Source organism: Lithobates pipiens, unplaced genomic scaffold, assembly GCF_037356315.1.
Source record: "Lithobates pipiens isolate NorthernLeopardFrog02 unplaced genomic scaffold, aLitPip1_a1.2 Scaffold_28, whole genome shotgun sequence".
NCBI lineage: Eukaryota > Metazoa > Chordata > Amphibia > Anura > Ranidae > Lithobates > Lithobates pipiens.
Window position 1 is genome coordinate 172,686,522 of NW_027507789.1, and position 14,387 is coordinate 172,700,908.

Genomic DNA, 14,387 nt, shown 5'->3' on the forward strand with positions numbered 1-14,387 from the left:
CATATGTTTGTAATAAAGAAAAATGGGCTGCTATGGCCATTCGACTCCAAAGAGGATAATGTGTCGTCTGGTCATTTGTTAGATAAGTAATTTAGAGTATAAGTGGTTATAGAAGAGCCTCACAAATGAGCACATCCCCTAGTCATGGGATATGTGCAGTATTGCTAAGCACTGGTACCTCAAAATACTATATGTTGGCCTATACTGTACGTATATACTGTAAAATTCACACACCTCACAAACCGGTTACTCACATATCAATGTCATTACTTGAAGATAATACGCAGATTAACACAGCTAGACAAACAGCTGTTATTTTGCAACTAGTGACAAAAGTGATAATGGCCAGATATAGAGAGGATTGAGCATGTATTGTTTTTTAGCATTGCATGTTGTTAGCAAGTTTCTGCCTCCCAGAAGTAACTTTCCACCCAAAGGCGGGCTGGACGGGAAAGCTTTCTGGGATTTGCAGCCTGTCCAAACAGGTCTGTTCTGTCACATGTTCCCATGAACACTTGGCACATCCCTGTATAGGAGGCAGACCAAGACAGGCATCACTTGATATATTCCTGGTCGGTGGAAAAAACGGAAGCATTCCTCCAGTTTTAGGGTCACTATGGAATTATATACTTGTTATCCAGGAGATGATAAGGCCCAGAAATGATAGATTTTTGCAAACTTACATTGGTCTAGCTTGGCTCTTCCAATTTTAGAGTCACAGCAGAATTATATATTTGTTCAGGGGCGGCTGGGCCGTGGGGCAGGGTGGCAATCTCCCCCCCCCGGGCCGCTCTGATGCTTTGTAAAAAGGCTGCACTCATGTCTGTGTAATGAAGGGCCACTGACACTATGCAAAGCCACCGACTTTAATGAGTTTTTTTTATATAAATGTTGTGTTTCCTAGATCTTTTATTGTCTAGGGTGTCTGCTTTCAGGAAATATATAATGTTTGGGGGTTTTGTGTAATTTATTTTTATGTAATCTTCTAAAATGATTTTTTAAACGTGTGTGCAAAAAACACAAAAATGGCTCTGGCAATGAAAAGGTAAATTTACATGAATGCCAAAAGTGGGAGGCAGGGATGAGGGCGAGTGTGGCCAAGTCGCTCCTCCATGGGCCTCTGAGTTTTACTTGCCCTGGGCCAAAAGTTGCCAGTCAGTCCCTTGCCAGGGGCTCTGGAGGGCCACATTGTCCTTCCCCCACGTTTGTGATCAAGGAAAATCTTAGACTGTTTTCCCTGATCCATCACTTTTCCACCACCGGCTCTATGGGCTACTTGACTGGACTTGCCCCCCAGGCCTAAGGCTGACAGCCCTCCACTGTATTTGTTATATAGGTGGTTGTCAGCTTGCAAGGGAAAAGGGGCCTCAAACCCTAGTGTCTCCAGAGGGCCGCATATAATATTTATTACATGTGATGCTACAGAAAACTGTCACAGACTGAAGACTTATGCCGCGTACACACGATCAGACTATCTGACGGACTTAGTCAGGCGGACAAACCGCCGTAAAGTCCACCAAATTTCCGAACGAGCGGACCTGCCCACACACTCGACTTTTCCGGTGGACTAGGTCCAGCAGACATAGAACCGAAGAGGGGGACAAAACCCCCGAAGAGGGGGACAAGACCCCCCGAAGTCGGAAGAAGACCGCCGGGCACGGCGACAAAGAAGAAAGCCGGGCTCCTCCGCTAGTAAAAGAGCTAGTAAAAGAGCAGAAGATAGCGGAGGAGTCCGGCGAGAAGACCCCCCCAAGACGGAAGAAGACCCCCGGAGCTATGCAATAAATTATTTTAAACTCTTGTGTGTTGTGTTTTATTTATATTTTTTTCACAGGTGAATGGGTAGGGGTACATTGTACCCCATACTCATTCACATAGTGTGGGGGGGCTGGGATCTGGGGCCCCCTTATTAAAGGGGGCTCCCGGATTCCGATAAGTGCCCCTCCCGCAGACCCCCACAACCAACGTCCAGGGTTGTCGGGAAGAGGCCCTTGTCCTCAACAACATGGGGACAGGGTGCTTTGGGGTGGGGGGGCATGCGGCCCCCCTCCCCTAAAGCACCCCCCCATGTTGAGGGCACATGGCCTGGTATGGCTCAGGACGGGGGGGCACTCGCTCTTCCCCACCCCCTTTCCTGACCGACCGGGTAGCGTGCTCGGATAAGGGTCTGATATGGACCTGGGGGGACCCCCACGCCGTTTTTTTGGCATAGGGCTTCCTATTTAAGTCCATACCAGGTGACAGGGTCAGTGACATGTCAATCTTCATTGACTTCCTTCACTAGTCCCGTCTCCCTGGAGCCATGCTCAAAAAGGAACGTATTTTTCTCCATGCGGGAGAAGTTCATTTAAAAAGTACGGCGGACTAGCACACACACGGCCGTATTGTCCGCCAGAATGCGAGTCTGGCGGACAGTTTTTGAGTCTAAACTACTTTCTAAGTCCGCCGGACTTTTGGGTAAAAAAAAGTCCGCCGGAGCCCACACACGGGCGGATTGTAGACTTTTCCGCCAGATAGTTTGATCGTGTGTACCTGGCATTACTATAGGAGATTGCTTGTTCTGCTAGAGTGGTTGGAGACTGAAGTCATGCTATAGGAGACCCTCAGAGACTCGGGACATGTTGCATGAGACCACCAAACTTTACTACAGTTCAGGGACCCTTTACAAATCAAAACTCCCTCTACTGACTGCTGGGGCCCAAGGGCTGCAATGCAAACACCAAAGGGCCACATATTGGGCACCAGGGATCTCGGAGATGATAAGGTGGAGTTTTTTGTATAGCGTAGATTTAAAGTAGAACTGCAGGAATTATCTTTTTCCGATAATTTCAGATGAACGTTCATGATCAGCTCTTGAAACCTGAATGAATAATGAGATTATCGTACGATCGATTCGAAAGCGGTATTTTTCTTTTGATTTTCTCATTGTGTGTACTAGGTTTTAGAGTTACAGCAGAATTATATACAGTATTTGTTATCTAGGAGATGATAAGGTGGACCTTTTGTCATATCATAGATTTAAACTAGAACTCCAGGAATTATCTTTTTTTGCCAATTTACATTGGTACAGCTCGGCTGTAAGTATTCATAATTGATATCCGGAGAGGCTGCTGGAGATACTGAAAATCACTGTGGTCGTCCACTACATACAGTAAAAGCAGCAATCTTCTGGCTTCTGCTTGAGCGGCATTCCCTTCTGCACAGGGAGTTGCTTGCTTGGCACAGCTGCTAATCAGAACACAATTTCCCTTGCATTTTCACCACCAAACTGTACTTTTGGAACACAAAAATATACAGGTATTACAGTACTGCGCTGGTTCATTTAGTATGGTTTTCACCATTTACAGAGCAGCTTTCTTGTCATTTGAACAATGGTGTGTGACACATGTCATTCATGTAACACGGTTCTTCAGCAGAACTAAAGGTGTTACAAATCCCACAACAGTATAATCAGTCTGTATGTGCAGTAAAGCATGCTTGTTATACTCACTGTGGATCCTATGGGGTTAATCCTCTGCATTGTGTAAAAAGGCTATTTGATCCTGTCTTCTCTGCTCCTCCCCTTCTTCCACAGTCCCCAAACCATCTCCTGATAGTACAGAGCCTTTGGAGTCATACTGCACATGCTCTGTTTGATGTGTATTGCTAGGGTGCATGTGATCGGCACAGGACCAGACAGAGGGTCAGGGGTCCTGCAGCCTCATAGGACAGTCACAGTAGAATGAAAATTCCTACAAGCTTTAACTAGTATGCAGTTTATATTTACTAAAATAGGTGGTATTTAATAACCACTGGGTTTATTTTTTATTTTTTGCTAAACAAATAAAAAAAAAAAAAAAAAAATTATGTTTTTCTTTGTTTGTGTTATAACATTTTGTACCTTTTTTCCTTCACTGATGGGCACTGATGAGGCTGCCCACTGACAGGCACTAATACGGTAGCACTAATGGGCACTGATGAGGAGGCACTAATATGCAGCACTGATAGGCAGAGCTTATATGCAGCACTGATAGGTGGCACTGAGTCACTAATATGCAGCACTGATAGGCGGCACTGATATGCAGCACTGATGGGCACTGATAGGGGGCACTGATGGGCAGCACTGATGAGGAGGCACCGACAGGCATTACTGATGGACACTGGCATTTGTGATGGACACTGATTGTCATCTGATGGGCACTGATTGGCATCTGTGGTGGTCACCTCTGATGGAGGCTGCACTGATAATCAATGGACTGATTATCAGCGCAGACCCCCCATCAGGAGAGCCGCTGATCTACTCTCCTCTGCTCACATCTTTCCAGTGCAAACTGAGGAAAGCCAATTACTGGTACTTCCTAATTACGGCTGTGATTGGTCACAGCTGATCACGTGGTAAAGAGCCTATATCATAGGCTCTTTACCAAGATTGGAGATGTGGTATGTCAGAGCGACACACCACACCACCAATCACCGCTCTGTGTGCCCCCGGAGGAACACACGAGCAGCTTATCCCGTTGGATGTCATATGATGCCCTGTCAGGATAACTGATCCCCCGCTCTGGCGTCATTCTGCTATAGGGCAGGATGTGTGATGTGCCAAGCAGGAAAAGGAAGGTTTCTGCAGGAAAGTAGTTTCTGTGCTACTTTTGGCAACTTGGGGGTGCGATCTCCATTGACATCTGTGCAGCAACCCACACAGATGTCTCTGAAATCACCCGGGACTGACATGCGGGAATGAAATCGTGCGAGTTGGGGTGAACTCGCACAATTTCATTCCCGCGATCATTGTGAACATGGGCTGAAACCAAGACCAAAAGGTGACAGGGGAGGGCAGGGGCATTGCTAGGTGGCAAAAGGACCAGGGGCTTCAGCCCAGAGTCCAAGCCGGAAACGGGTGGGGGGGGGGGGGTTGTACACGACGCAGGTTTTTTTGGCTGGGCCGTGACACTGACGATAGTGACTTACATACACTAACCTACCTACACTGATGGCAGTGACCCACCTACCTGACCTACCTACACTGACGATAGTGACCTACCTTCACTCACCTGCCTGACCTACATACACTGGACATATACATACACTAACGGTAGTGGCCTACCTACACTGACTTGCCTGACCTGCCTACACTGACTGACCTAACATACACTGACATTTACATACACTGACATTTACATACACTGACCTACCTACACTGACATTAACACACACTGACCTACCTACACAGACATTTACACACACTGACCTACCTACACTGACATTTACATACACTGACCTACCTACACTGACATTTACATACACTGACCTACCTACACTGACATTTACATACACTGACTTACCTACATTGACATTTAACACACACTGACCTACCTACACTGACCTACCTACAACTGACCTACCTACAACTGACATTAACCTACACTGACATTAACACACACTGACCTGTCTGAGCCGTGGTGTCACAGCAGCCAGTCCTCAGAGGAGGAGCCGAGGAGGAGAGGAGAGCGGCTCGCCCGAGTGCCAAGCGGGGATGTGGCGCGGCAGCCTCTTTATAATTCCCGCCTTCTGGAGCCAACAGCACCTATGATGGACGTTACATGTCCCGCGGTCCCGGCATTGGACCAGTGGGACGTCCATCATAGACGTGCAGGGTCCAGAAGGCGGGACCTGCTCTGGCACTCGGCCACGCTCGGCGGCGCTCGGGATCAGATTGGTCCCGGCGCTCTCGCCTACCCTGCAGAGCTGACACTCGGGGCTATAGGGGGACACATTCGGGGCTTCAGCCACCCCCTCCCGACGCCCCTGGGGGAGGGGGCTCCAACATGCAGCCTGTGTTTGACAACCTGAGCTCTCTTCCTGTGTGCTGTGGGAAGGTAGGAGGAGGGGGAGGGGGTGTCCGTTCCCCCCAATCACCTCTCAGAGCTGTCCTCACTGAGCCACGCAGTGTGTAATTTCAGGTTTGTTTTCTGAAAGCTCGGACAAGCTTTATAAATTCTGAACTTTGACCAGATGTAGAGAAGAAAAGACTACAGATAAATGGGTACAACCTATGTAGGAGGATTTGTTTAATCTCTGTGTACTACCTGAGGCCAGTCACTTCACTCCTTATATGTGAGGATTTATCACCACTTTAAAGAAAGTGAGGACCCTGGGCAGTTGCCTAGTGTGCGCCCCAAAAATGCCAGCTCTGCCTGTGCACCTACCACAGTACAGACCAGGTAGCTGTGACTTTACATAAGCAATAAGTCATCTCACAGAAAATATCATCATGCATATAACTTACTTAACACATTTATTAATGACAGGTAATTGACAATCCAAATGATTAAAGAGCTCTGATGTCCATATACTCGTATACGGATAATGGCAGAAACCCTCAGGAGCTTGCCAAATCTTGTATGGCATGGAAGAAGAGTTTATTTCAGTAGGCAGGAAAGTATTCTGATCATAGTATGGCTGAAGATAGATTTGGGGGGCACTACCCACTTTATTTGCACCTATGATATGTATAATTTTACAGGATATACAGTATCTCCCAAAAGTGAGTACACCCCTCACATTTTTGGAAATATTTTATTATATCTTTTCATGTGACAACACTGAAGAAATGACACTTTGCTACAATGTAAAGTAGCGAGTGTACACCTTGTATAACAGTGTACATTTGCTGTCCCCTCAAAATAACTCAACACACAGCCATTAATGTCTAAACTGCTGGCAACAAAAGTGAGTACCCCCTATGTGAAAATGTCCAAATTGGGCTCAAAGTGTCAATATTTTGTGTGGCCACCATTATTTTCCAGTACTGCTTAAACCCGCTTGGGCATGGAGTTCACCAGAGCTTCTTTAGCATGGCAGTGGTCGTCTTGGAGGTGTGTTTGGGGTCATTATCATGTTGTCCTCTTTCACCCCTCCATGACGACCTCACGGAGCTGGTGGATATTAGAGACCTACATCTTCCCTAGATGCCCCACAGATGCTCAATAGGGTTTAGGTCTGGAGACATGCTTGGCCAGTCCATCACCTTTACACTCTTTACACACAGCTTCTTTAGCAAGGCAGTGGTTGTCTTGGAGGTGTGTTGGGGGTCGTTATGTTGGAGTCCTGCCCTGTGGCCCAGTCTCTGAAGGGAGGGGATCATGCTCTGCTTCAGTATGTCACATTACATGTTGCCATTCATGATTCCCTTTAATGAACTGTAGCTCCCCAATGCTGGCAGCACTCATGCAGCCCCAGACCATGACACTCCCACCACCATGCTTGACTGTAGGCAAGACACACTTGTCTTTGTACTCCTCACCTGGTTTCCGGCACATACGCTTGACACCATCTGAACCAAATAAGTTTATCTTGGTCTCATCAGACCACAGGACATGGTTACAGTAGTGCATGTACTTAGTCTACTTGTCTTTAGCAAACAGTTTTTTCTTGTGCATCATCTTTAAAAGAGGCCTCCTTCTGGGACAACAGCTATGCAGACCAATTTGATGCGGTGTGCAGCGTATGGTCTGAGCACTGACAGGCTGACCCACTACCCATACAATCTCTGCAGCAATGCTGGCAGCACTCATATGTCTATTTCCCAAAGACAACCTCTGGATATTATACCGAGCACGTGCACTCAACTTCTTTGGTCGACCATGGCGAGGCCTGTTCTGAGTAAAACCTGTCCTGTTAAACCGCTTTATGATCTTGGCCACAGTGCTGCAGCTCATTTTCAGGGTCTTGGCAATCTTCTTATAGCCTAGGCCATCTTTATGTAGAGCAACAATTCTTTTATTCAGCTCCTCAGAAAGGTTCTTTGCCATGAGGTGCCATGTTGAACTTCCAGTATGAGAGAGTGAGAGCGATAACACCAAATTTAACACACCTGCTCCCCATTCACACCTGAGACCTTGTAACACTTACGAGTCACATGACATCAGGCAGGGAAAATGGCTAATTGGGCCCAATTTGGACATTTTCACTTAGGGGTGTACTCACTTTTGTTGCCAGCGGTTTAGACATTAATGGCTATGGGTTATTTTGAGGGGACAGATCATTTACACTGTTTTATACAAGCTGTACACTCACTACTTTACATTGTAGCAAAGTGTAATTTCTTCAAAGTGTTGTCACATGAAAAGATATCATAAAATATTTACAAAAATGTGAGGGGTGTACTCACTTTTGTATACTGTATGTATGTACAGTATATATATATATATATATATATATATATATATATATATATAGAAAGGCCAGTATGGTGGCCTGAAATTATGGGAGGAGCCCGGTGGTGTATATAACCTGCCGTCCGCCCATCTTCCTTGTCGGTTCCGGTGCGCGATATCTGACACGTCAGATATCAAGGGCCGACTATCCAGATCAGACGCAGCGAGCCTGTTCGGCGGTTCCCGCGTTTTCGTCTTCAATTCGACAATCCCGTCTCGTCCATCAGCGTCCGTAGGTTCGTCGTCGCTGTACCCATCGAATTTGTCGCTCGGGCCGGCTGTCGCAGGTAGGGCTTCGGCACCCTCTTTTATTACGTTTTCGATGTACCATTATTTTGCTTGTACGCACAAGCCGCTCTGTTCTGTCATATCGAATGTTTCGGTGGCCTCGTACACTTGTCACTGTATGCTACTTTCGACGTAGGCGTTGTCATCATTCGACACGTTCGATTACGCCACGACAGGCGATTCATTCGCAGCTACGGCATTCGAAACCGTTCGACTGCCGTGCATTTCTATTGTAGCGGTCGAATCGTTCGACCCACAGCCGACTGCTTGTTACGACAAGGCAATCAGTCCGCACGTGTCGCTGCTCTGCTCCAGTTCGAATGTGTCTCTTCATTTCTTGCAATTATGTTATGTGTCTCATTTCACCTCGTTCAAACATTTCAGTCCCAGTCATTTCTGCTGCTCCAATATCATTTCTGTCACTAGTCGCGCTCCGTCGCGAATCCTGTCGCACCGCTGGTGCACCGATTCGCTTTGAAGTGCCCCAGGGTTCGGCCTCATTTCTGTACATGCTCCAGAGACGGAATCACTTGCAGGTTCACGCTCGGTCCCTGATTCTTGTCTTTGTCATGGCATATCATTTCTGTCACTTATTACGCTCCAATTCGAATCCTGTCGCATTCCTCTATGCACCGATTCGTCCTGGTGCGCCCAGCTGCTACGCCTCATTTCAGTACATGCTCCAAAGACGGGATTCATTTGTTAGGTGCATGGGCTCGTCTTCTGATTCCAGTCTTTGTCATGGGTTTCATTTCATTTCACCTATCACGTTCCGGTACGAATAGTCATGTTCATGGACCAATTCGTCTCGGCGTGCCCCAGGAATGGCCTCATTTCAGTACATGCGCCAGAGACGGATTCATTATTTGCTACCATCGGTCCACTCGTTGAATCTTGTCTCTGTCATGGGATATCATTTCTGTCACTTATTACACTCCAATTCGAATCCTGTCGCATGTTACTATGCACCGATTCGTTCTGGCGTGCCCAGCTGCTACGCCTCATTTCAGTACATGCGCCAGAGACGGATTCATTATTTGCTACCATCAGTCCAGTCGTTGAATCTTGTCTCTGTCATGGGATATCATTTCTGTCACTTATTACACTCCGATTCGAATCTCGTTGCATTTATTTGATGCACCAATTCGTTCCGGTGTGCCCAGCTGCTACGCCTCATTTCAGTACATGCTCCAAAGACGGGATTCATTTGTTAGGTGCTTGGGCTCGTCGTCTGATTCCAGTCTTTGTCATGGGTTTCATTTCATTTCACCTATCACGTTCCGGTACGAATAGTCATGTTCATGGACCAAATTCGTTCCGGCGTGCCCCAGGAATGGCCTCATTTCAGTACATGCTCCAGGTTCCGCTTCGTGCTCGGTCGCAAGTTTGTGGCATGGCGATTCGGATCTCTGTCATGGCAGATTCACTCATTTCACGGTCACGTGTTACTTCCCGCTTCTAGTCCAGTTGGTTTTTCAACGTTGGATTCTTATCGGGGGGCCTTGCTCATCAGCCTCATTTCACTAAAAAAAAAAAAAAAAAAAAGGAGGGGAAGGAAAAAAAAAAAAAAAAGGGAAAAAAAAAAAAAAGGGGGGGGGGGGGGCGATTCAGGGGGGTGGGAAAGAGGAAAATTTATTTCCTTCCTTGGTGTCGTTTATCTCGTGTGTGACGTCTCACTTCCACTGTTAGCTAGCCTTCGTCAGGTGGGAGTCTCAAACAAACTTCACCTTCATCTCCTCAGGTCAGTCGAGTTCAGTAGGTCCAGCCTGCACCTGGTCAGACGGTGCCTTCTTAGGTAAGCATAATCATCTAGCGGGAAATGCCCTTCAGCAAAGCTGCCTTCTTTGAAACAGGTATTTCTTTAGGAGTCTCCAACCAGTTGTAATCCATCTCACCCCTTATAGGTCCGTATTAGGAGAAAGAATCGCATCAGAGGGCTTGTGGCCTCGTCAGACCCAATTTCCGCCACCATGTCCCAGGCCGGCAGCGAGGACCTCACGGCTCCATTGTCTCCATCCGGTTCAGAGAATGGCAGCCAAAGGGCCTTCAGAGCTTGGACCATTCCCAGGCTAACAGCCGAGCTAAGACGCAGGGGTGTCCCCTTCCCAGCAACAGCCAGAAAGGCAGAGCTTTTCCGGCTCCTGTTTCCTCCTCCCGCGGCGGTGGAGGCTTCTACTCAGCAGGCCTCCTTAGGCTCCATCGCCTCTTCTATCTCCCAGCTCCACACCCTGGTGTCATCTATCACGACCTCGATGACAGATCTGCAGGGCCGAGTAGCCCTCCTCGAGACCCAACCCTCTGTCTCTCCGCCTGTACCAGCGTCCCTACCAGTTGTGAGCCCTCCTGCAGGTATCCCCGGAGCTGCACCGATAGTGTTCCCATCGCATATGGTGTCAGCAAACATCAGGAAGGACATTTTAGAGGGAAAGGACGTCAATTTGGCTTCCTTGCTGATCTCAATTCATGAGCTGGCAGAGAATAAAGCCTATACTTGGGGGGACGTATCAGTGGTCCTCAAAGCTAAGGACTCCAGATTAGATAGGAAGCTCTCAGTTACTGAGTTTACCTTAGCTTTTGGCATGATGAGGGACATCATTTGCTCGGCCTCCCCTGGCAGGAGGGAGGAGCTGGATCGGTACCTCCATGTGGTAGTTGACCTGGGCTACAAATACGGCGGATCTTCTTTTTATGACTACCACCGATCCTTCTCCGCTAAAGCAGCCGCCAGGCTTTCCCAGTTCCAGACCCCTACGGATTGGAGCACAATGGACACAGAACTGTTCTGCCGCCACTTCGCGGGGCTTCGGTCCCCTCTGTGTACAATCTGCCAGTCAGCAACACATACTGCGGCCTGGTGCGCTACCTCAGTGGCAGCCCCGCCCTTCGTCGGCCCATCTACCTCGGGGGCCGCTCAGGGCCTGCAAGTGCCAGCTCGCCCGCCACAGACCGATAAGCTAGGGCGCCCAGTTAAAACCATGGGCGGTGCTTCGATCTGCAATAATTATAACAGTGGGTCGTGTAATTTCAGCCAGTGTAGGCTGCTCCATGTGTGCACCCAATGTCATAGAGCTCACCCCCGGCTCATGTGTGAGATCAAGCAGCTCAAAAGGTCCTGACTAAGCCGGCTCAATGTGTCGTGGCTTAGCGTCTACCTATCCAGCCACCCTACCCCCTCACTGTCCACCTTCCTCGTCCAGGGCTTCACGGAAGGCTTTCACACTGGACTCATCTCTCTCCCTCACGTCACACACGAGTGCCAGAACCTCCGCTCAGCAGCCACGGATGAGCTTGCCATCGACCAACTGCTGCAATCTGAACTAGATCAGGACTTTGTCATCGGCCCTTTCATACAGCCCCCATTCGTCACCTGGCGAGTCAGCCCTATTGGGCTTGTCAAGGGCAAGTTCTCTAATAAACTCAGATTGGTTTATGATTTGTCAGCGCCTCATTCCTCTACGGTCCCCAGTCTCAATTCCCTTATTCCCTCTGAGGAGTTCTCCCTTAAATATGCATCAGTAGACATGGCCATCCAGGCCATTCTTAAGACAGGTACAGGTACCTGGCTCTCCAAGGCCGACATCTCAAATGCTTTTAAACTTCTTCCTATCCATCCTTCCCTCTGGTGCTGGCATGGAATCAAGTGGAGGCAGCGGTACTACTTTGCCACTAAGCTCACGTTCGGGTCCAAGAGTAGTCCTTGGCTCTTCGACACCTTCGCACAGGCTCTTGCTTGGATCTTGTTACATGTAGCCCAGTGTCGGGAAGTCATTCATTATCTGGATGACTTCCTGCTGATAGAGCCGCCCGGCTCTCCCCCACAAGATCTGGCTAAGTTGAGGGGAGTCTTCGGTAACCTTAATGTCCCCATTGCGGAGCACAAGGTGGAGGGTCCGTCGCAGGCTATCACCTTTCTCGGGGTCAGCCTAGACACTAACACCATGCAGGCCAGCCTTCCCCCGGATAAACTGACCCGCATCAGGACGGTCCTGAGGGACTTTACTCATGCCAGGACTTGTACCAAGAGACAGCTCCAGTCCCTCCTTGGTATGCTCAATTTTGCTATGCGCATCATCCCCCAGGGGCGCTCGTTCGTGTCACGCCTGCTGGCCTTATTATCCCACTCTCAGGACCCGGAGCAAGTACTCAACCTGGATTCCGCGGCTATTGCAGACCTAGCCATGTGGGAGGAATTCCTGTCCTCCTGGAACGGAGTGTCCCTGTTCGTCCCCTCCGTGTCCGCCCTGTCACCTCGGGTGGTGACCGACGCAGCGGCCTCCACGGGCTTTGCGGCTATTTTTGGCAACCTCTGGCTCGCAGCCCCCTGGCCTCCACAGATACTGGCTATTCCTGGCTTCACTGAGACGTCCTCCCTGTTTGAGCTATATCCCATTGTAGCCGCTGCACACACCTGGGGCCGCAGCTGGTCAGGCCAGACGGTGGTCTTTTCTACAGATAACCTGGCCACTGCGGAGATTGTCAATAAAGGCAGGTCCAGATCTCTACAGATTATGTCCTTCCTGCGGCGACTGACCCAGCTCTCATTATTGTTTCAGTTCAACCTTCATTGTTCTTTTGTCCCCGGCAAATTTAATCAGGCGGCGGATGCCCTCTCCCGCTTTAACTTTGTTTCGTTTTTTGATCAGGTACCCGGAGCCGGACCAACTTCTGCAGCTATCCCGGACTGGTCTCAACTGACATTGGATTAGCCCCGCACTTGTCAGCAGCGACTCAACTTATTGATCACTCCCTCTCAGACAATACCCGCAAGGCCTATCAGTCGGCCTGGAGGGCCTTTACTCGCTTCATATCGTCCCACAATACAGAGACCTCCCGGGTCAAGCAAGTCCTTGCCTTCCTTTCCTACTGCCATTCGGACTTGGCATTATCGTTCAACACAATCCGATTGTACTTGGCCGGGGTACAACACTTCACGTCCCTCCAGGACCCTACTAAGCCCTCCTTATTCACCTGTCACGCCGTCCGGGCACTCATGCGCGGCATTCAGAAACGTCGGCCGGTTTCCAGCATCAAACGGCTGCCTATCACGGGCGAAGTATTCAGGGACATGTCAGACATTCTGGCCTCCTCACCTTTCGGTCTCCATGTCAGTGTCGTCCTGCAAGCAGCCATACACCTGGCCTTCTACGGCTTCTTGCGGCCAGGCGAATTTACCTGCAGTAGCCCCTCGGCACGTATGCTGTGCAAACACCATCTAGTAAGGTTTGAGGACCATTTCATCCTACATTTAGCGGTCTCAAAGACACAGCAGCTTGGCCCAGGTACGGACATACATCTCTATAAGACCCACAACCGCTGGTGTCCGGTCGCTGTCCTCACCCGCTTGCTGACCCTTTTGGCCGATCAACCAGGGACTGGCCCACTTCTCCCCTTTCACTCCAAACCTCTCAACGCAGCCCAGTTCATGGAGCATGTCAGGATACTCCTGAGCATCCTTCACCTCAATCCTGCGCACTACTCGGGACATTCGTTTCGCATCGGGGCAGCTTCAACAGCCTCCCGCCAAGGGGTCCCGGTCCACGTCATCAAAAAGTTGGGTAGATGGAAGTCCTCCTGTTTTGCCCGTTATGTACCCAATCCGCAAGTTGAGATGGCTCAGGCCTTTGTCAAACTTACCCAGTAACAATCTTGGTTCAATAAAATGCATCCCCTACCTGAGTGTTTTGCCCCCTTATTTTGGTATACCGTACGTTAGACCAGGGCACACTTTCAGGTCCATTTCAGGTAGCGAGTTTATGTTGTCCTTGTCTATCATCCTTGTCCGTATCGGTCAGAGGGCTCTTCACCATAAATAGAAAGGCCAGTATGGTGGCCTGAAATTATGGGAGGAGCCCGGTGGTGTATATAACCTGCCGTCCGCCCATCTTCCTTGTCGGTTCCGGTGCG